The sequence below is a fragment of the Schistocerca cancellata genome, chromosome 12 (genome assembly GCF_023864275.1).
Source record: "Schistocerca cancellata isolate TAMUIC-IGC-003103 chromosome 12, iqSchCanc2.1, whole genome shotgun sequence".
Classification (NCBI taxonomy): Eukaryota; Metazoa; Arthropoda; class Insecta; order Orthoptera; family Acrididae; genus Schistocerca; species Schistocerca cancellata.
Window position 1 is genome coordinate 58038142 of NC_064637.1, and position 23623 is coordinate 58061764.

The 23623-nt window shown below is 44.0% G+C and overlaps 1 non-coding gene across 1 annotated transcript; it reads right to left on the reverse strand.

Annotated features, from left to right (window-relative positions):
- Positions 1-6078: 6078 nt before the first annotated feature.
- Positions 6079-6150, reverse strand: Trnaa-cgc (transfer RNA alanine (anticodon CGC)). Its single transcript has one exon. It is a non-coding gene; the product is annotated as a tRNA-Ala (tRNA).
- Between the last annotated feature and the right edge of the window lie 17473 nt (positions 6151-23623).

The window sequence follows — 23623 nt, forward strand, 5'->3', positions numbered from 1 at the left end:
CAGATGCTTTGGAAGGACTGGTTTGTGGGAGAAGACTGAGAGGAAGAAGGAGATACAAGATGATAGACGACATAAAGGGAAGAGGAAATTATGCAGACCTGAAAGAGGATGGCAGAAGACCGGACAGCCTGGAGAACTACCATGTGAAAACCTGCCTTGAGGCAGAACACTGATGATGATGATGATGACCATTCCACGTTCAGAGTCTGTTAATTCCTGCCGTGCGGCCATAACCACGTCGGAAACCTTTTCACATGAACCACCTGTGCATAAATGACGGTTCCGCCAATGCACAGCCCTTGTATGCGTTGTGAACGCGATACTACCGCCATGTGTGTGTGCATACCGCTATCCCACGGCTTTTGTCACCTCAGCGTCTCCACAAAAGATCCGACGATAACAGCTAGACCTGTAGATACCGGTCATTGTGGTAATACAAATATTTCAACACGTGATCATGGCTGCAAATATTCCCATTCCTACTTCAAATCAGATCGCGCTCACCAACATGCACAACTAATGTACACTACTGGCCATTAAAATTACTACACCAAGAAGAAATGCAGATGATAAACGGGTATTCATTGAACAAATATATTATACTAGAACTGGCATACGATTACACTTTCACGCAATTTGGGTGCATAGATCCTGAAAAATCAGTACCCAGAACAACCACCTCTGGCCATAATAACGGCCTTGATACGCCTGGGCATTGAGTCAAACAGAGCTTCGATGGCGTTTACAGGCTGTCCATGCAGCTTCAACACGACACCACAATTCATCAAAAATAGTGACTGGCGTATTGTGACGAGCCAGTTGCTCGGCCACCATTGACCAGACGTTTACAATTGGTGAGAGGTCTAGAGAATGTGCTAGCCAGGGCAGCAGTCGAACATTTTCTGTATCCAGAAAGGCCCGTACATTACCTGCAATATGCGGTCGTGCATTATCCAGCTGAAATGTAGGATTTCGCAGGGATTGAATGAAGGGTAGAGCCACGGGTCGTAACACATCTGAAATGTAACGTCCACTGTTCAAAGTGCCGTCAATGCGAATACGTGGTGACAGAGGCGTGTAACCAATGGCACCCCATACCATCACGCCGGGTGATACGCGAGTATGGCGATGACGAATACACGCTTCCTATGTTCGTTCACCGCGATGTCGCCAAACACGGATGCGACCATCATGATGCTGTAAACTGAGCCTGGATTCATCCGAAAAAATGACGTTTTGCCATTCGTGCACCCAGGTTCATCGTTGAGTACACCATCGCAGGCGCTCCTGTCTGTGATGCAGCGTCAAGGGTAACCGCAGCCATGGTCTCCGAGTTGATAGTCCACGCTACTGTAAACATCGTCGAACTGTTCGTGCAGGTGGTTGTTGTCTTGCAAACGTCCCCATCTGTTGACTCAGGGATCGATACGTGGCTGCACGATCCGTTACAGCCATGCGGATAAGATGCCTGTCATCTCGACTGTTAGTGATACGAGGCCGTTGGGATCGAGCACGGCGTTCCGTATTACCCTCCTGAACCCACCGATTCCATATTCTGCTAACAGTCATTGGATCACGACCAATGCGAGCAGCAATGTCGCCATACGATAAACCGCAATCGCTATAGGCTGCAATCCGACCTTTATCAAAGTCGGAAACGCGATGGTACGCATTTCTCCTCCTTACACGAGGCATCACGACAACGTTTCACCAGGCAACGCCGGTCAACTGCTGATTGTGTATGAGAAATCGGTTGGAAACTTTCCTCATCTGAGCACGTTGTAGGTGTCGCCACCGGCGCCAACCTTGTGTGAATGCTCTGAAAAGCTAATCATTTGCATATCACAGCATCTTCTTCATGTCGGTTACATTTCGCGACTGTAGCACGTCATCTTTGTGGTGTAGCAATTTTAATGGCCAGTAGTGTATTTCAACACGCGATCATAGCTGCAAATATTCTTATTTACACTTTAAGATCAGATCAGGAACATGCACAATTCATATAATATCAGTTGTGGGAACCTTACGCATAACCTGCAGAAGGCATTTCGTGAGATATTTAACAATATACGGGGTGTTCAGAAAGTCTCTCCGCAGTGCCGCGCCTGCCGTATACCGCAGTCAAACTACACTCCTGGAAATGGAAAAAAGAACACATTGACACCGGTGTGTCAGACCCACCATACTTGCTCCGGACACTGCGAGAGGGCTGTACAAGCAATGATCACACGCACGGCACAGCGGACACACCAGGAACAGCGGTGTTGGCCGTCGAATGGCGCTAGCTGCGCAGCATTTGTGCACCGCCGCCGTCAGTGTCAGCCAGTTTGCCGTGGCATACGGAGCTCCATCGCAGTCTTTAACACTAGTAGCATGCCGCGACAGCGTGGACGTGAACCGTATGTGCAGTCGACGGACTTTGAGCGAGGGCTTATAGTGGGCATGCGGGAGGCCGGGTGGACGTACCGCCGAATTGCTCAACACGTGGGGCGTGAGGTCTCCACAGTACATCGATGTTGTCGCCAGTGGTCGGTGGAAGGTGCACGTGCCCGTCGACCTGGGACCGGACCGCAGCGACGCGCGGATGCACGCCAAGACCGTAGGATCCTACGCAGTGCCGTAGGGGACCGCACCGCCACTTCCCAGCAAATTAGGGACACTGTTGCTCCTGGGGTATCGGCGAGGACCATTCGCAACCGTCTCCGTGAAGCTGGGCTACGGTCCCGCACACCGTTAGGCCGTCTTCCGCTCACGCCCCAAGATCGTGCAGCCCGCCTCCAGTGGTGTCGCGACAGGCGTGAATGGAGGGACGAATGGAGACGTGTCGTCTTCAGCGATGAGAGTCGCTTCTGCCTTGGTGCCAATGATGGTCGTATGCGTGTTTGGCGCCGTGCAGGTGAGCGCCACAATCAGGACTGCATACGACCGAGGCACACAGGGCCAACACCCGGCATCATGGTGTGGGGAGCGATCTCCTACACTGGCCGTACACCACTGGTGATCGTCGAGGGGACACTGAATAGTGCACGGTACATCCAAACCGTCATCGAACCCATCGTTCTACCATTCCTAGACCGGCAAGGGAACACGCTGTTCCAACAGGACAATGCACGTCCGCATGTATCCCGTGCCACCCAACGTGCTCTACAAGGTGTAAGTCAACTACCCTGGCCAGCAAGATCTCCGGATCTGTCCCCCATTGAGCATGTTTGGGACTGGATGAAGCGTCGTCTCACGCGGTCTGCACGTCCAGCACGAACGCTGGTCCAACTGAGGCGCCAGGGAGAATAGCAGCCTGAATTGCTGCGAAAGGTGGATATACACTGTACTAGTGCCGACATTGTGCATGCTCTGTTGCCTGTGTCTATGTGCCTGTGGTTCTGTCAGTGTGATCATGTGATGTATCTGACCCCAGGAATGTGTCAATAAAGTTTCCCCTTCCTGGGACAATGAATTCACGGTGTTCTTATTTCAATTTCCAGGAGTGTACGAAATGAAACTCACTGCAGTATCGTTGTGCGTTTATTGTTTCGTTGGAAAATATGGGACCCACAATCCGACGTTGCAATCCAAACTCCTATTTTCACAGAATGAAGTGGTTCCTCGTCAATACACAATTTGCAGTACTTCACATACGAGAATTTTGCGAGTTAATGTACCCGGATTAATGAAACCACGCCTCATCAGTGAAAAACGTTTCATCGAGAATATCCCTTCCATTTTGTTGCACGAAATTTTTGAACCATTGACCATAATGCAGTTTCTTGCCATGATGAGTATTCTTCAGTTCTTGCACGACTGTCACTTTGTATGCGAAAAGTTCTAATTTTTTCCTTAGAGGTGTGTGGGCCGTTCCGACACTAATATCGATTTCCTGGGCGAGTTTTCTTACCGACTTGTTCGGACTCATGGACATTTTATCGGAAATATCGAGTAGTTTATCCTCAGGCAAAACGCTGGGACGACCTCTTCTCGGTGCATCTGTCATGAACCCGTACTTCGAAATTTGTTCAAATCTCGCACACTATCGCTTTGTGGGGAGTGTTGTCTTCGGGAAAACTGAATTAAATGTTTGACAAACTGAAACTGTGTATTTACCGCCAGCTTTGAACACTTGTTCCACTAAAAACACACGTTCTTCAATGGGTAGCATTTTAACACTGAGAAAAACGAAACAAACGAACAAAGGAACTAAATTTAAACGTTCACGTCAACACGTAACGACACACACCAACAATACTACTGACGCTGGCTGAGATAAACGAAACAGTGGAATGTTGGGAGGGTCCACCTGAAGGGAAGTAACCCAGGCAGGCGAACAATCATACGGCACTGCGGAGAGACTTTTTGAACACCCCGTATTCCGCATATGCCTCCATTTTACTGTTACAGTTGCTGGTCCACAGTACAAAATACATGTGTAAAGAAATGGCTCTGAGGACTATGGGACTCAACATCTGAGGTCATCAGTCCCCTAGAACTTAGAACTACTTAAACCTAACTAGCCTAAGGACATCACACACATCCATGGCCGAGGCAGGATTCGAACCTGCGGCCGTAGCGGTCACGCGGTTCCAAACTGAAGCCCCTAAAACCGCACGGCCACACCGGGCGGCAAAATATTTGTGTAGGGCGGGTACTATATGAGGCATATGTTGTTCTTACATTTGTTACACAAACTGTAAACCGCACCACCACAATATGTCACACGTTAATGCTAGTATTTGAAATGAAACGTAATTATTGGTAGCTTTTATAATCAGCATTACAGTCCTACGAAATAGTGACGATATATGAAAAATAATTTAATTTTGTGATTGAAATACAGTTGAAACCCTTTGTTTTTACCCTTAAGGAAAGACCATTTTATCCCTCAAGGGGTAATTTCGCCCAAAGTTGGGATCTAATGACCCACACACACATTGGCGTTACAGGTTCATTGGAAATGCCGTGTGGCTAGCGCCCCAGGTCGGGTAGACCGTTCGCCTGGTGCAAGTCTTTCGAGTTGACGCTACTTCGGCCACTTACGTGTCGATGGGGATGAAATGATGATCATAAGGGCAACACAACACCCAGTCCCTGAGCGGAGAAAATCTCCAACCCAGCCCGGAATCGAACCCGGGCCGTAAGGTATGACATTCCGTCGCGCACAGTTTCATTTGTCTCATGCGACAAAGTCAAACACAGCTGCTTAGTTTACAGGCTTCGCTAACACGTCTTTCTATGTTGTAACATGGATATTTTTGTAGACTTTTCTCCTCTAATGAAGTAAATCTCATACAAAATAGTTTCTTCTGCAATCATGCTGGCCTGTATACCCAGTTCAGTTGTGGAACAATGATACATTAACACTGTTAAAGCTACTGCAGTGACAGTTTTCGTTATGTCGATGATTTCAGGCGTTAATTTTGTCTATTTCAAAGTAAATTTTTCCTTACTCGGTTGTATTTTTTATTTTCTACTTAAAGTGCACCATGTGTTTTCAAAAATAGCTTATTTTCTTACAGCCGACTGTTGCCAATTCTGGAACCTGGAAAAATCCTATTTCTCTATGTATCTAATCTACTGTCGTGTCACTTAACAATGAAAAATGAAAATGAAATAATGAAAAATGAAAAAAAGTACTTACAGTAAAATGTCTGCTTTAGTACTTGAATATCATGCAGTTTTCCCCTGTATAGAAAACCTGGTGAAAGTTGCACTTTTTGATGTAGAATCACGTAACATAAATTCAACTTCACTTGTTTTTGTACGCAATGTCCAACAGAAACAAATCTTACATTAGACACCGAAAATGACGGTTGAATTAATGTTACGTTAAGAAATTATAGTGACTCTACGCCAAAAATTGCAGCTTTCACCCGGTATGGGAAACTGCATGAGATTCGTATGGCTGCGCCTGGAGGTGGAATAACCGATAATCACTATTGCTAATTAAAAACAAGGCCTTCTGATCGAACTTATGATTGTGACTTATACAGTGATAATAAGCCATTCCGTGCCCGTAAGATTCAAAAACGAGTAATCATATGTTTCTACCAATTGCTGCAAATAATAGTAAAACATAGAAAAATATTTTGGAGGAGCTGGGATTTGAACCCAGGACTTTCTGCATGCGAAGCAGACACTCTACCACTGAGTTACACCCCCACCGCATGAGATAACACTCTGATACGTATCAGATCATCGCAACAAGTTGTCATCACGGCCACCATACGGCGCTAGTGTCGTTAGATATAGGGCATGTATTTCGCTGAATAACATTTGTTTATCTCTCTGGTACGTGTGATATTCCGTTGGATACATCATTTACCTAGTATATATCAAGCGAGAACATGAAAAAATGTGACACCACAGGAATACAGAAGAGTGCGCAGAAATGTTTGTCTAATACGTAGCGAAGGACGCGGTACGCTGCTGCCACCTACCAGCAGTTCCAGGAACGTCTACGCGGCATGCGACTCGCTTCCGACAGCTCTCCCACATAGCTACACCGCCGGGCATGCGCACTGCGGCGCCGATTGTTGCGCATGTCCGCGTGCGCGGACAACTCGAATCGACCGCCGGCTCCAGACGACTGCGCAGGACCGGTGGATGCTGCGAGGGACAAGAGCGCGCAGAAAGCGCGAGACAATTTAACGAGAGCGGACATCGCGACAGAAATTAGACTCCGCGGCGCCGGAGTGCGACAAACGCGGTAGCATAGAGGAAACTCTGTGTCCAGTTCTGCGCTCTAAGGCGCGTTTACATGAGTTAGACTGCGAAACACGTTGCGTGAAACCAGATTCGCGAAAGTGGCTTCGTAAATGACTGCAGGCGCTGCGACGCCAGTGCACACTCCATTTTCCACATCTACATCATAACTACGCAAGCCATAGTACTATGTGTGGCGGAAGGTACCTACCAGTAGTCATTTCCCTTGCTGTTTCACTCGCAAATAGAGCGAGGAGGAAACGACTGTCTATATGCGTCCGTACGATCGCTGTTGTTGTGGTCTTCAGTCCTGAGACTGGTTTGATGCAGCTCTCCATGCTACTCTATCCTGTGCAAGCTTCTTCATCTCCCAGTACCTTCTGCAGCCTACATCCTTCTGAATCTGCTTAGTGTATTCATCTCTTGGTCTCCCTCTACGATTTTTACCCTCCACGCTGCCCTCCAATACTAAATTGGTGATCCCTTGATGCCTCAGAACATGTCCTACCAACCGATCCCTTCTTCTGGTCGAGTTGTGCCACAAGCTCTTCTCCCCAATTCTATTCAATATCTCTTCATTAGTTATGTGATATACCCATCTAATCTTCGGCATTCTTCTGTAAAATAGACGGAAATGCAGACTAATCTTTAAGTTAATTTTGGAACTTATTCCCACTTCCGACTTCTATTCTGGCTGGTTTCTTACAAAAGGAAGCACACACCGACATACGTCATTAGCTTCGTGGTTGCACCACAATTTCCCCACGATTCAGTTTCGCAAGTTTTTACATAAAATAGTATTAAGTTTTTTCGTATGTCCCACAGACACTCTCTGATTCGCTCCCATGTATTCACACAACAAAATAATAAGCAGATAATAATTTTGAATGACTTTTAGACTGCGAAATGCAGAGTAATTTAAGTTTTGAAAAGAAAAATTCCAAGTAAGTGATTTTACAGACTGAGAACTCTGTTTATGACTTTAGATGATAATAAAAGACAAACTGCTAACTGAGTTTTGAAACATAAGTTTCGATTTTTGGACATTTAAGTAATTTTCTCAATCTCCGCAACTATAAGAGACGAAAGTCTGAAAATTTTACAGGATCCTTTACTCAATAACAAAAGATGGTATACCAAGTTTGAGCAAAATCGGATGATAATAACTATAGTTTATTTAGATTCACAGGGGGTATGAATTTACGTACCTACTAGATGTTACTTGAGACCGTTCTCACGGCTACCAGCTTCTGATGCGCTGTGAGTCATAGTGAAGACAGAATCCTGCAGCCACCAGGATACGCGGCTGCGTGCTATACTGTACTGAATGTTATCCCGTAATTAATTGCTACGTTACACTTCCTACCCATCCGCATTAACTTACATTTTTTCCTACATTTTCAGCCAGCTCCCATTCATCACACCAACCAGAAATTTCGTCTAAGTCATCTTGTATCCTCCTAGAGCTACTCAGCTTCGACACCTTCCGCTACACAGCAGCACCACCGCCAACGATCGTGGATTGCTGCCCACCGTGTCTGCCAAATCATTTATGTATACAGAGAATTACAGCGGCGCTGTCCCACTTCTCTGGGACACACCTGACGATGAATGATGAAATGATCGTATGGCATTTATTAGCCGGGGTATCCCGCCGTATTGCAGGTCTTTTTAGTTGACGTCACTTCGGCGACTTGCGTGTCAATGATAATAAAAATTATGACGAGAAACTCACAACACCCAGTCCCCCGCCGGGAATCGAACCCGCACCCCCTTGCGTGGTAGGCGCTAACGTTTCCTATGCGCTATGGAGGCGTACAATGAAAAGTCGCTGTCGAGGACAACATACTGGGTTCTATTACTTATAAAGTCTTTGAGCCACTCACGTACCTGTGAACTTTGCTCGTACCTTCAAAAAATGGTTCAAATGGTTCTGAGCACTATACGACTTAACATCAGAGGTCATCAGTCCCCTAGAACTTAGAACTACTAAAACCTAACTAACCTAAGGACATCAGACACATCCGTGCCCGAGGCAGGATTCCAACCTGCGACCGTAGCAGCAGCGCGGTTCCGGACTGAAGCGCCTAGAACCGCTCGGCCACAACGGCTCGCCGCAACACAGGAAAACCCAACTGTATAGAATGACAAAAAATGGCCCTGATTGAATAAGAAAACATCAAAATATTTAGTCGTTACGTCTGTTATGCGCAAATCTGGATAACGCGTTGCAGTACTGCCCTGTCTTGGGTGCCACTATGTTGTTGTTGTTGTGGTCTTCAGTCCTGAGACTGGTTTCATGCAGCTCTCCATGCTACTCTATCCTGTGCAAGCTTCTTCATCTCCCAGTACCTACTGCAACCTACATCCTTCTGAATCTGCTTAGTATATTCATCTCTTGGTCTTCCCCTACGATTTTTACCCTCCACGCTGCCCTCCAATACTAAATTGGTGATCCCTTGATGCCTCAGAACATGTCCTACCAACCGATCCCTTCTTCTAGTCAAGTTGTGCCACAAACTTCCCTTCTCCCCAATCCTATTCAATACTTCCTCATTAGTTATGTAATCTACCAATCTAATCTTCAACATTCTTCTGTAGCATCACATTTCGAAAGCTTCTATTCTCTTCTTGTCCAAACTATTTACCGTCCATGTTTCACTTCCATACATGGCTACACTCCATACAAATACTTTCAGAAATGACTTCCTCACACTTAAATCTATACTCGATGTTAACGAGATTCTCTTCTTCAGAAACCCTTTCCTTACCATTGCCAGTCTACATTTTATATCCTCTCTACTTCGACCAACATCAGTTATTTTGCTCCCAAAATAGCAAAACTCCTTTACTACTTTAAGTGTCTCATTTCCTAATCTAATTCCCTCAGCATCACCCGACTTAATTCGACTACATTCCATTATCCTCGTTTTGCTTTTGTTGACGTTCATCTTATATCCTCCCTTCAAGACACCATCCATTCCGTTCAACTGCTCTTCCAAGTCCTTTGCTGCCTCTGGCAGAATTACAATGTCATCGGCAAACCTCAAAGTTTTTATTTCTTCTCCATGGATTTTAATACCTACTCCGAATTTTTCTTTTGTTTCCTTCACTGCTTGCTCAATATACAGATTGAATAACATCGGGGAGAGGCTACAACCCTGTCTCACTCCCTTCACAACCACTGCTTACCTTTCATGCCCCTCGACTCTTATAACTGCCATCTGGTTTCTGTACAAATTGTAAATAGCCTTTCGCTCCCTGTATTTTACCCCTGCCACCTTTAGAATTTGAAAGAGAGTATTCCAGTCAACATTGTCAAAAGCTTTCTCTAAGTCTACAAATGCTAGAAACGTAGGTTTGCCTTTCCTTAATCTTTCTTGTAAGATAAGTCGTAAGGTCAGTATTGCCTCACGTGTTCCAGTATTTCTACGGAATCCAAACTGATCTTCCTCGAGATCGTCTTCTACTAGTTTTTCCATTCGTCTGTAAAGAATTCGTGTTAGTATTTTGCAGCTGTGGCTTATTAAACTGATTGTTCGGTAATTTTCACATCTGTCAACACCTGTTTTCTTTGGGATCCCAGCACAATAGCATTACACATTAAACCCGGTCGCCAGCCCAATCAGGTATTCTTGTCTCAAGCAAAAGCAAAATAATAAAGCAGAAGGTAGTGCTAGGGCTAACCTAATCTTCCTTGACACACACTAAACTCCTTCCTTACATTTGTTCCTACTACAACACAGTAAAACAAAATGTCCAGACACTCTGTGCCCGAGATGGTACTGAAACAGAGGATGACGGACTAAAGGCCGAAATACTAAATGTCTTTTTCCAAAGTTGTTTCACAGAGGAAGATTGCACTGTAGTTCCTTCTCTAGATTGTCGCACAGATGACAAAATGGTAGATATCGAAATAGACGACAGAGGGATAGAGAAACAATTAAAATCGCTCAAAAGAGGAAAGGCCTCTGGACCTGATGGGATACCAGTTCAATTTTACACAGAGTACGCGAAGGAACTTGCCCCCCTTCTTGCAGCGGTGTACCGTAGGTCTCTAGAAGAGCGTAGCGTTCCAAAAGATTGGAAAAGGGCACAGGTCATCTCCGTTTTCAAGAAGGGACGTCGAACAGATGTGCAGAACTATAGACCTATATCTCTAACGTCGATCAGTTGTAGAATTTTGGAACACGTATTGTGTTCAAGTATAACGACTTTTCTGGGGACTAGAAATCTACTCTGTAGGAATCAGCATGGGTTTCGAAAAAGACGGTCATGTGAAACCCAGCTCGCGCTATTCGTCCACGAGACTCAGAGGGCCATAGACACGGGTTCACAGGTAGATGCCGTGTTTCTTGACTTCCGCAAGGCGTTCGATACAGTTCCCCAAAGTCGTTTAATGAACAAAGTAAGAGCATATGGACTATCAGACCAATTGTGTCATTGGATTGAGGAGTTCCTAGATAACAGGACGCAGCATGTCATTCTCAATGGAGAGAAGTCCTCCGAAGTAAGAGTGATTTCAGGTGTGCCGCAGGGGAGTGTCATAGGACCGTTGCTATTCACAATATACATAAATGACCTGGTGGATGACATCGAAAGTTCACTGAGGCTTTTTGCAGATGATGCTGTGGTGTATCGAGAGGTTGTAACAATGGAAAATTGTACTGAAATGCAGGAGGATCTGCAACGAATTGACGCATGGTGCAGGGAATGGCAATTGAATCTCAATGTAGACAAGTGTAATGTGCTGCGAATACACAGAAAGATAGATCCTTTATCATTTAGCTACAAAATAGCAGGTCAGCAACTGGAAGCAGTTAATACCATAAATTATCTGGGAGTACGCATTAGGAGTGATTTAAAATGGAATGATCATATAATGTTGAGCGTCGGTAAAGCAGATGCCAGACTGAGATTCATTGGAAGAATCCTAAGGAAATGCAATCCGGAAACAAAGGAAGTAGGTTACAGTACGCTTGTGCGTCCACTGCTTGAATACTGCTCAGCAGTGTGGGATCCGTACCAGATAGGGTTGATAGAAGATATAGAGAAGATCCAACGGAGAGCAGCGCGCTTCGTTACAGGATCATTCAGTAATCGCGAAAGCGTTACGGAGATGATAGATAAACTCCAGTGGAAGACTCTGCAGGAGAGACGCTCAGTAGCTCGGTACGGGCTTTTGTCAAAGTTTCGAGAACATACCTTCACCGAAGAGTCAAGCAGTATATTGCTCCCTCCTACGTATATCTCGCGAAGAGACCATGAGGATAAAATCAGAGAGATTAGAGCCCACACAGAGGCATACCGACAATCCTTCTTTGCACGAATAATACGAGACTGGAATAGAACGGAGAACCGATAGAGGTACTCAAGGTACCCTCCGCCACACACCGTCAGGTGTCTTGCGGAGTATGGATGTAGATGTAGATGTAGTAACCTACCCTTGAAGATAAATGTGCTACTAACAAACACATGGACAATGAGATAGTAAACAGTAACATATGCCTCTCAACAACACGTCACTTAAATGAACTAGGTGCAACAGTTTATAAACCAATTACCGACACACATGGAAATAATGGTAACACTGAATAGGTAAAAGCTCGAAATAATTCTGAATTTAAATCACGGGGTCTGTTAATGTTCATAATCTATAACTTCATAGCTAAGTACAGGGTCTGTATGCCTGTGCATTAACCAACATGCATTAGAATAGACAACACAGTAAATAGGTCTCTCTTAAACTCGGTTTGAAGCAACTAAACAGAATGCGAATCTAACAACACTGGCTCTGAAGGAGCCTTTGCAATCCTTCATTAACTAACTAGCCTAGTACATAGTTTCAAGAACAATGTTCATTAATAAAACTATAGCAGTTAGTACGAGAAATGGTAAGCATTTTTATCACTAATTATTAATTAAATAAAGCCACAACAAACTATAACTCTTTAAATAACAAATGTGCTTTCATAAGCATATCCTACTCAAAGTATAATTGGATGTGCAGATGACAACACAATATTAAATTCAAGTTCAACCACTTTCTCATAATAAATTAGGACACTCGGAATTAAATTCACTAGGACAGGATTCCTATAAAGGCAATAAAAGACTTTGTAAAAACTACAGAGGAATAACCCTCAAGAATAATACAGCCAAGATTTTTGAAAGAATTTTACTAAATCGAATAAGTGAAAAGATAGAAAAGGATCAGTGTGAAGAACAACATGGGTTTAGGAAAGGAAGAAGCACGATCAACCCTATATTTTCTATCCGTCAACTGATGGAAAATAGTTGGGGGTATAACAAAAGGGTGATAATGGTTTTTATAGACATAGAAAAGGTATATGACTCAGTTAACAGGCAAAGACGCTGGGAAGAAATGAAGAAGATAGATATAGAAGATGGCTTCATTAATGTAATAAAGACAATGTACAGAGGACACAATTGCAGAATTAGAACACCATTGGGGAACTCTGAATACTTCGAAATAAGACAAGGACTTAAGCAAGGAAGTATTCTATCTCCTGCACTTTTTAATGTTGTGATGGAGGGAATGAATAGGGCAGTTAAAGATGTAGTAAAAGAAAAAGACAAAAAGATGATTTTTGCAGATGATATGGTAATATGGGGTGAATAAGAGGTAGATGTACAGTTACAGCTTGATGCGTGGAAAGAAATAATGAAAAGGTATGGATTAAAAATAAATAAAGATAACAGTGATGTAATGGTAATTGGAAGAGAGAAAGGGATCAATGGAAATATTACCTTGAACGGAGAGCCTCTCGAAGTGGTAGAAAGTTTCACTTATTTAGGGGGTGAAATATCTAGGGATGGAAGAATAGCGAACCAAATTAATAGGAGGTTACAGAAGGGAGGCAATTTGTACCGTACAGTAAAACACCAGATTTGGAATAAGGAAGTTTCAGAAAAAGCAAAACTCCTCATGTTCAAGAATTATTACTTCCCTATTGTCACCCATGGTGGAGAAACACGGACAATGACAGAAAGAGACTGGAGCAGACTTCAAGCAGGGGAAATGAAATTTCTCAGAGCAGTTAAGGAAAAAACAAGAATGGACAGACTAAGGAAAGTAGAGATTAGAAAGGACCTTAAACAAGAAAGTATGAGAGAGGAAATTGAAAAAAAAGAGATTAAGATGGTATGGGCATGTTAAGAGGATGCATGGGCAGAGACTCCCCAAAATTATGGAAGAACTAAAGATGGATGGGAAAAGACCTAGAGGGTGCCCAAGGGCACAGTGGAAAAGGGGAGTGAGAATATCTGTGGAAAGGAGAGGTGTGACCTGGCAGCAAGTGGAGGAAGAAAAGTGGTGGGAGGACCGAGCCAAATGGAGAGGACTCGTCAGCACCCAGACCCGGCAGCAGCTGGAGCGGGATTCGGATAAAAATGGAGTATAGGATTTCTGTCCAGGTTTGTGATATGGAATAATCACGGGTGTAAAATAGGGTTTTTAGCAACACCACGATTATTATTATAAAATCAACCAAATTTCACAAATATCAGGTCCATTTACAAGTACCAAACACAAACAATCTAGTGGAAGGCTGGGACTGGAGGCGTAATTTGCAGTGGCTGTTAATCTGGCGGCGATGCAATCATAGCAGCACTGTTGATTCACCCTGTTACAGATCTTCTGCGCGTCGAAATTATATTGATAGGGCCAAAAACCACGCCATGATAACGGTATCTCCAAATGCAGCATCCGAGGCCCATAAATACTGCCCTTAAGCTCTTCTGGCCTCAAAACTCTAGGAATTTGAACCACAATGATCCGCTACTGCTAGCGAGGTGTTAACCACAGCACTGCTCAGCCCAGAATCCTTACCCGTCACAAAGGACGAGTTGCCACTTGCGCGCCAAACACACCTTATCCACTCCACCAGGCTAATTCCGTAGCTGCGGGGCTTCCCAACATCTTTTACATTCAACCCTACTTTCCCTAACCATGGACCAAATCATTTGCAGTACATTATATAAGTCATTTCGGCAGTTATTTAAATTCGTAAGCACATTTTAAACAACACCGTTCAAAAGTTTCACTTAAGTGAAGCATGTATACACAGCCAAAGAATTTCCCTTGCAGATACAGCATTATACTTAAGCAATACTACAAACTGACATGTAAATATCGATACAGATACAAAATAGGTCAAAAATAGGTGATACAATCTGCTTCAACAATACGAGTTTCTAACGGAAACGAGAAGGCAAAGGCCTTGCCGCAGTGGATACACCGGTTCCCGTGAGATCATCGAAGTTAAGCGCTGTCGGGCGTGGTCGGCACTTGGATGGGTAACCATCCAGGCCGCCATGCGATGTTGCCATTTTTCGGAGTGCACTCAGCCTCGTGATGCCAACTGAGGCACTACTCGACCGAACAGTAGCGGCTCCGGTCAAGAATACCATCATAACGACCGGGAGAGCGGTGTGCTGACCACACGCCCCTCCTATCCGCATTATCAACTGAGGATGACACGGCGGTCGGATGATCCCGATGGGCCACTTGTGGCCTGAAGACGGAGTGCTTTGCCTTTTAACTTTAACGGAAACGAGCGTAACTGCAGAGAATTTGTCGCCTTTTAGTGGCGAATATTTGGAGACGTTGCTGTCATTAAGCACTGTAGTATTCAAGAGTAGTCTCACATTTAAGTGAAAATAATTTACTCAGCATGTCGCAGTTCGGATTCCGGAAGGGTTACACGACACATTTACCCATCAAATAGTACAAGCCCTAAATAACAAATTATCGCCAGTTGGTATTTTTTGTGATCTCTCCAAGGCATCTGACTGTGTGGATCATGTCACACTCTTATAAAAACTCAGGTTTTATGGAATTGAAAGCTATACACGCAACTGGTTTGAATCATACTTAATGAACAGAAAGCAAACAGTTGTGCTGAATAGCACAAATAATGTTGGGAAGGTGGTAAATTCTAGTGAATGTGAAGTTATCACAAAGGGATTCCCACAGGGTTCAATTTCAGGTCCTCTGCTCTTCCTTAATCATGTGAATGACCTCCCACTTAACGTTCAGCAAGCGGGACTAGTACTTTTTGCAGATGACACGAGTGTTATAATAAATCCCACTCCAGAAAAAGCAGCTGAAGATATTGTTAAGCATGTCTTTCAAAGAATTATTAAGTGGTTCTCAGAAAATGGACTCTCCCTTCACTATGTCCATTTCTGTACACCGAACATATTCATACCGACAATTGATGTAGCATATGAACAGGGCTCAGTTAACAGGGTAGATTTCACCAAATTTTTGTGTGCTCACATTGATGACAACTTCAACTGGAAGAAGCACATTACTGAAGTTAAATTCAGCTTCTTTCGTTCTTCGTATAATCGCTAGTCTTGGTAACCAGATCAGTCTCCGTACTTTGCATGTTTCCACTCAATAATGTCGTATGGCCGGCCCGACCAATACGGTCGCAGTTTCGAATCCTGCCTCGGGCATGGATGTGTGTGTGATGTCCTTAGGTTAGTTAGGTTTAAGTAGTTCTAAGATCTAGGGGACTCTGACCTCAAATGTTAAGTCCCATAGTGCTCAGGGCCATTTGAACCATTATTTTTAATGTCTTATGGAGTATTTTTCTGGAGCAACTCACCACCTAGACATAAAGTATTGATTGCACAAAAGAGAGCAGTGAGAATAATTAGTGGTGTTCACCCAAGGACGACATGTAGGCACCTTTTCCAAAGAGTTAGGTATTTTAACTGCACCATCAGAGTCCATGTATCTGTTAATGAAATTCGTTACAAATAATTCATCTCAATTCGCGAAGAACAGTGATGTTCATACGTACAACGCTACAGGGAAAAATAACCTTTCTTATGCGTTATTGAAGCTGTCAGTTGCTCAAAAAGGAGTACATTATCGAGCAACAAAAATCTTTGATATTTTGCCCAACTACATAAAGTGTCTGGCAGGTAGCAGATCAAGTTTTAAAGCTAGCTTAAAATAAATTCTTTTGGACAACTCAATCTACTCCATGGACGAGTTTCTGTTTCAGAAATGGTAAAAAAAAAGTACGTCTAAATGTAGTTGCATGTGTAGAACTAAAAATTTCAGTAATATTAATATTAGCACTATTCATGTTTGTATATACAGCACTGGCCATTAAAACTGCTACACCAAGAAGAAATGCAGATGATAAACGGGTATTCATTGGACAAATATATTATACTAGAACTGAAATGTGATTACATTTTCACACAATTTGGGTTCATAGATCCTGAGAAATCAGTACCCACAACAACCGCCTCTGGCCATATTAACGGTCTTGATACGCCTGGGAATTGGGTCAAACAGAGCTTGGATGGCGTGTACAGGTACAGCTGCCCATGCAGCTTCAACACGATACCATAGTTCATCAAGAGTAGTGACTGGCGTATTGTAACGAGCCAGTTGCTCTGCCACCATTGACCAGACGTTTTCAGTTGGTGAGAGATCTGGAGAATGTGCTGTCCAGGGCAGCAGTCGAGCATTTTCTGTATCCAGAAAGGCCCGTACAGGACCTGCAACATACGGTCATGAATTATCCTGCTGAAATGTAGGGTTTCGCCGGGATCGAATGAAGGGTAGAGCCACGGGTCGTAACACATCTGAAATGTAACGTCCACTGTTCAATATGCCGTCAATGCGAAGAAGAGGTGACCGAGACGCGTAACCGATGGCACCACATACCATCAAGTCAGGTGATACGCCAGTATGGCGATGACGAATACACGCTTCCAATGTGCGTTCACAGCGATGTCGCCAAACACGGATGCGACCATTATGATGCTGTAAACGGAACCTGGATTCATCCGAAAAAATGACGCTTTGCCATTCGTGAACCCAGGTTCGTCGTTGAGTACACCATCGCAGGCGCTCCTGTCTGTGAAGCAGCGTCCAGGGTAACCGCAGCCACGGTCTCCGAGCTGATAGTCCGTGCTGCTGCAAATGTCGTCGAACTGTTCGTGCAGATGGTTGTCGTCTTGCAAACGCCCCCATCTGTTGACTCAGGGATCGAGACGTGGCTGCACGATCCGTTAGAGCCATGCGGATAAGATGCCTGTCATCTCGACTGCTATTGATACGAGGCCGTTGGGATCCAGCACGGCGTTCCGTATTATTCTCCCGAACCCACCGATTCCATATTCTGCTAACAGTCATTGGATCTCGACCAACGCGAGCAGCATTGTCGCGATACGATAAACCGCAATCGCCATAGGCTACGGTCGGAAACGTGATGGTACGCATTTCTCCTCCTTACACGAGGCATCACAACAAGGTGGCAACGCCGGTCAACTGTTGTTTGTGTATGAGAAATCGGTTGGAAACTTTCCTCGTGTCAAGACGTTGTAGGCGTCGCCACTAGCGCCAACCTTGTGTGGATGCTCTGAAAAGCTAATCATTTGCATATCAGAGCATCTTCTTCCTGTCGGTTAAATTTCGCGTCTGTAGCACGTCATCTTCGTGGTGTAGCAATTATAATGGCCAGTAGTTTATATCTTGTAATCTGAATTATTCCACATCATACCGATAAAATAATCGGGAAAATAATCTACGGAACATGACATAATTAAAAATAAAACTAACGAGTTCGAACAAGGCTACCGGGGGTTATAGGCACACGAAATGAGTCTAGAAAGAGGAACAACGACAGAGCGTCGTGATTCCGGTAGTCAGACCGAGTTTACGGGTACATCCCGGGGGCAAAGTTATTCCTGTCCTCGGGGGGGGGGGGGGGTAAGGCGAAATAAGGGGGGCGGGGGTGGTTGCGCTTCGTGACTCTGGGGTCGCCGCATTCCCATGCAGACAGACGACTGCGGTACTGCGGCCCGGGGGGGGGGGGGGGGTATGAGCAAGAGGATGGAATGCTCCGCAAGGAGGTTTGTCACGAATTTCTCCCTGGATAATATGTCCGTAACCTCCATACGGGTGGGCATCGTCACCGCTACACTTTTTTTTTTTTTTTTTTTCAACCCACTGGGACAACTCACAGTACATAAAATTTTATCTTGAGGCTTATACTTTGCCTGTTTCAACGAACTACGACGTCATTTTCAAATGTAAAACATCAGTTGGAGAATATAGAGGACGATTCACGAGGATATGCAAATATTTTATGTTTCCGGAATGAGATTTTCACTCTACACTAGAGTGTTCGCTGATATGAAACTTCCTGGCAGATTAAAACAGTGTGCCGGACAGAGATTGGAACTCGGGACCTTTGCATTCACGGGCAAGTGCTCTGTCATCTTCTTTTTTTAAAATTTTGTTCCATATTGTTCATTGCGTTAGGTCTGGGTGGACGTCACAAGACATCCGTTTAAGTTTATCGTTGATTCCTTGACTCAGTTTTTTTCTTACAGGAAGCACGCACACCGCGCCGGCGCCATCTGAGGTACCCAAGCACGACTCACGCCCCGTCCTCACAGCTATACTTGCGCCAGTACCTCGCCTCCTACTTGCCGAACTTTACAGAAGCTCTTCTGTGAACCTTGCAGAACTAGCACTCCTGGAAGAAAGAATATTGCGCAGACATGGTATAGCCACAGTCTGGGCGATGTTTCCAGAATGAGATTTTTCAATCTGCAGCGGAGTTTGCGCTGATACGAAACTTCCTGACAGATTAAAACTGTGTGCCGGACCGAGACTTGAACTCAGGACCTTTGCCTTTCGCAGAAGAGCTTCTGTGAAGTTTGGAACGCAGGAGAAGGTACTGGCAGAATTGAAGCTGTGAGGACGGGGCGTGAGTCGTGCTTGGGTAGCTCAGATGGCAAAGCACTTGCCCGCGAAAGGCAAAGGCCCTGAGTTCGAGTCTCGATCCGGCACACAGTTTTAATCTGCCAGGAAGTTTCATTATAATATGTTAATCTACAAGTAAAACTAAAGAAAAAAAGTTCGTATAAACATACGCCTTCGAACGTTTAGTTAGGGAGTTACGGCTAATAAAGAATTTTGCCTAAAATTTAAGCAACTTTACTCATATGAAGCCATCGCAAAACTGTACAAGGCTAAAGTAATGCACGATTTCCATTTATTTTGTTGTTATTGGTCTGGTGAATCTAATAAAACACGTCCAAGACGTTTATCTGCAGTAGTTGTACAGAACATCCAGAGAAGCAAAGATTAATATACAAGCAAGTTTGTTGACCTTCTATTAAGAATGTAGAAACGTTTATGTCACTGTTGGCAACCATTAGTCAATTGTTTCATTGGTTTCCTAACCTTGAAACGAATGTTCAGTGAAAGAAAATAATAACAACAGTGTATTTAAGTGAAACCGGATAGTAACTGTTCTAGTCTGTAGATTACTTATGAAATAGGGACGCCTTTCAAATTTACGACAGAGCAATACGCCGATATGGTGTTTATTTATGGCAAATGTGATGGCAACGCTACGGCTGCAGCGTACGTTATCCAACACGGAGCATTCCGAATGCACGAATCATTAGCGGAGTATTTCGAATGTTACGGGAGACAGGTTCTCTACCTAGCGTTCAAAATCACTGCGTGTCGTACGACATTTTTACAAGAAGATTGACACATTCATACAGTTTCAGTTAACGTTGTTTCCATCATTTTTCCAAAATTAAATTCTCTACAACTTCTGTTGAAAATTTTGTGCTATTGTCTGGAATTTAAAAAACAAGTTGGGGCAAGTAGTTAATAAATTAAAAATTTTACGAAATTACTTCTCTGCTTCTCTGGATGTTCTGTACAACTACTGCAGATACACGTCTTGGACGTGTTTTATTAGATTCACCAGACCAATAACAACAAAATAAATGGAAAATCGTGCATTACTTTAACCTTGTACAGTTTTGCGATGGCTTCATATGAGCAAAGTTGCTAAATTTTAGGCAAAATTCTCTATTAGCCGTAACTCCCTAACTAAACGTTCGCGGGCGTATGTTTATACGAACTTTTTTTCTTTAGTTTTACTTGTAGAATAACATATTAAAATATTTGCATATCTTCGTGATTCACCCTGTACAGGGCTATTACAAATGACTGAAGCGATTTCATACATTCACTGTAGCTCCATTCATTGACATATGGTCACGACACACTACAGATACGTAGATAAACTCATAAAGTTTTGTTCGGCTGAAGCCGCACTTCAGGTTTCTACCGCCAGAGCGCTCGAGAGCGCAGTGAGACAAAATGGCGACAGGAGCCGAGAAAGCGTATGTCGTGCTTGAAATGCACTCACATCAGTCAGTCATAACAGTGCAACGACACTTCAGGACGAAGTTCAACAAAGATCCACCAACTGCTACCTCCATTCGGCGATGGTATGCGCAGTTTAAAGCTTCTGGATGCCTCTGTAGGGGAAAACAACGGGGCGGCCTGCAGTGAGCGAAGAAACGGTTGAACGCGTGCGGGCAAGTTTCACGCGTAGCCCGCGACGAAGAAAGCAAGCAGGGAGCTAAACGTAGCACAGCCGACGGTTTGGAAAATCTTACGGAAAAGGCTAAAGCAGAAGCCTTACTGTTTACAATTGCTACAAGCCCTGACACCCGATGACAAAGTCAAACGCTTTGAATTTTGGGCGCGGTTGCAACAGCTCATGGAAGAGGATGCGTTCAGTGCGAAACTTGTTTTCAGTGATAGAGCAACATTCTTTCTTAATGGTGAAGTGAACAGACACAATGTGCGAATCTGGGCGGTAGAGAATCCTCACGCATTCGTGCAGTAAATTTGCAATTCACCAAAAGTTAACGTGTTTTGTGCAATCTCACGGTTTAAAGTTTACGGCCCCTTTTTCTTCTGCGAAAAAAACGTTACAGGACACGTGTATCTGGACATGCTGGAAAACTGGCTCATGCCACAGCTGGAGACCGTCAGCGCCGCCTTCATCTTTCAACAGGATGGTGCTCCACCGCACTTCCATCATGATGTTCGGCATTTCTTAAACAGGAGGTTGGAAAACCGATGGATCGGTCGTGGTGGAGATCATGATCAGCAATTCATGTCATGGCCTCCACGCTCTCCCGACTTAACGCCATGCGATTTCTTTCTGTGGGGTTATGTGAAAGATTCAGTGTTTTAACCTCCTCTACTAAGAAACGTGCCAGAACTGCGAGCTCGCATCAACGATGCTTTCGAACTCACTGATGGGGACATGCTGCGCTGAGTGTGGGAGGAACTCGATTATCGGCTTGATGTCTGCCGAATCACTAAAGGGGCACATATCGAACATTTGTGAATGCCTAAAAAAACTTTTTGAGTTTTTGTATGTGTGTGCAAAGCATTGTGAAAATAGCTCAAATAATAAAGTTATTGTAGAGCTGTGAAATCGCTTCAATCATTTGTAATAACCCTGTATAATGGGAATTATGACCATACATCTGACCAAAATTACACGAAATGATGAGACCATGCAACGGAGGCAATAGTGGAACAACCAAGTCACTATAAAGTATGCCCGTCCATGCCCAAACGTTCATTCCATGTCCTACTGAAGAACAGATAAGAACAACACGTTGCTGAAAATTGACAAGAATTCTTGCAATGTGCCCTGCTCTGACACAACGACCTTATGGCCGATGTAAATTCAGAAGCCTGAAAATTAATCACATATATGTATATTTAATCATTGTCATGACGCAAACTCTCATGATGTAGAAACATATAATAACCTCACCGTAAGTGTATCAATCACAGCAAGCTTCCACATGGAATGCAACATATAATCTTACTATGTTTCGAAAAAAGATCTCAAAACACAATGTACTTTCATGTATGACTGATACATTACTGCTACCATAACATTACTTGATTTGCTTGGTAGTCCATTCTGTCGCCAGAGGGCATGAATGTAGTGTAGAAACGCAAGAAACAAAACACGACCTACATAATGTATAATAATAGGTGCTAGATGGCACCAATGTCGGCTCTTAACGAAACTAGTCTCTAGTTGAAATATAAACACAAACTGAACACTGGTACATAACCCAAAACATTGGTATGCATTACAGCTTTAAAATCAGCTAGCACAGCACAGTCCACAGGACATGATAAAGAATACAGCACTATAACAACAAAATATTGTCCACACGTTAGAAAATTCCAGTCCCATGCTTCTCATTAAGATGTCATTTGTTTCAGTCGTTCTCACAGACAGTTACAAAAACAAATGAAAATCCTATTCACTAGATAAAAAAATGAAAAAATCATGAACTGTGACTATAGCTTCACTATTGCAGTGTCAAATAAACATTTAAGTTATATTTTGGTCACACTACTTCCCACAATTATGTCAGAATATACACTACTGGCCATTAAAATTGCTACACCACAAAGATGACGTGCTGCAGATGCCAAATTTAACCGATAGGAAGAAGATGCTGTGATATGCCAATTATTAGCTTTCAGAGCATTCACACAAAGTTGGCGCCGGTGGCAACACCTACAACGTGCTGACATGAGGAAAGTTTCCAACCGATTTCTCATACACAAACAGCAGTTGTCTGGCGTTGCCTGGTGAAACGTTGTTGTGATGCCTCGATTAAGGAGGAGAAATGCGTAGCACCACGTTTCCGACTTCGATAAAGGTCGGATTGTCGCCTATCGCGATTGCGGTTTATCGTATCGCGACATTGCTGCTGGCGTTGGTCGAGATCCAATGACTGTTAGCAGAATATGGAATCGGTGGGTTCGGGAGGGTAATACGGAACGCCGTGCTGGATCCCAACGGCTTCGTATCACTAGCAGTCGAGATGACGGGCATCTTATCCGCACGGCTGTAACGGATCGTGCAGCCACTTTTGGATCCCTGAGTCAACAGATGGGGGCGTTTGCAAGGCGACAACCATCTGCACGAACAGTTCGACAACGTTTGCAGCAGCATCGACTATTAGCTCGGAGACCATGGCAGCGGTTATCCTTGACGCTGCATCACAA